Source organism: Abramis brama (genome assembly GCF_963993115.1).
Source record: "Abramis brama genome assembly, chromosome: 1".
In the NCBI taxonomy this organism is placed as follows: Eukaryota; Metazoa; Chordata; class Actinopteri; order Cypriniformes; family Leuciscidae; genus Abramis; species Abramis brama.
In genome coordinates this window covers 47,530,116-47,531,419 of record NC_139963.1, presented here as the reverse complement: position 1 = coordinate 47,531,419, position 1,304 = coordinate 47,530,116, and positions in this window count along the sequence as shown.

Here is a 1,304-nt window from a genome sequence, read left to right as displayed (position 1 = left end):
GGCTCTGTCCTTGTTACCAACATGAAAGCAGGAATACATATGTGGGTGGAGTCAGTTAGATTTTCAAATGGGTTTTGGAGCAAAACATTGCCAGAATAATATTTTAAATCTACATTGTTGGATGTTTAATTGACTTTCCCATCTGACACGTTTGATTGTGAAACCCTGGAACATACCCTCTAAATCCCCCAATACTTTGCTCATTGTTTGACTTAATCTATATGGAATTTTTACATCTCATTTGCTCTAATGCAGGTAAAAGTGGAAGTGTCTATGATGCAGATTTCATTTCAACACAATTGAATCAAATCTTGAAACTTTAATGCTTTCCTTCTGCAATAGAAATAAAATGATCCACCTGCATGTCTTTGGACCCAGATGAAACCCACACTGACAATGGGTGAACTCTGTAAGTGAAGTTTGTGCCACCAAACATTGACAATCAGCACCATAAGCAGACGTGTGTTTATTACTGTGACTTCAGCATGTGAAGAAATCATTTAGATAAAGATTAGTTCATTACAGAATCTCTGTGAGCTTCCACACACTAATAATTAAAGAGCAATAAAGCACTGACAAATAAAGTGTCTTGAGTCTGTTTGTATTTTTGTTCTCTCATTGTTATTTTGTGTTTTATACAAGATTTTATAGTATTATATTTAAGAGTTTCAATGCAAGTTAATTTTGAATGCATTTTGTTAATATTTAACTTGAATTCTGATGTTGTTCTGTTCTTTGACCTGTTTTAACAAACCCACACGATCATAAAACCCCACCCTTTTACAACATTTAGGAAGAGACTGACTTTTTATTTCTTTGTCAAATTTAGTAATCATCAGTTTTCTTGCCTTCGCTAAAGATGGAACAGGCGGCTTCTGGATGATTATGACACTGATGAGGCGGCCACTTCACCCCACCCCCAAAAAACAATACACATTTACCACAAGCCCCTCAAATACAACCAACCATACAAAAGAACCATCACACAACTGCAACAAAGTTCTCCAGGCCAAACAAAACCTACCCTCTGTCTGGCCTCAGAAATCCCCAGGTGTGATGCAATATGCAGAAACTTAAGAAACGCCATGCTCTATGGCATCAAAGAACTCTTGAGTCTTCTTTATGTCAAGCCATTGACTTGCCTGAACAGTCATCTGCTCAGTCACTTAGTCAGACTTTCCAACTGTTGTGGAAATAAATAAAAAATCAGTAAGAACTTTTTGTTGTGGTGTGATGACAGGACACACATTTACAAGTAATGCTGTTTGTGGAGTTGTTTAATCCTCCTCTGCTGAGATCTTCAC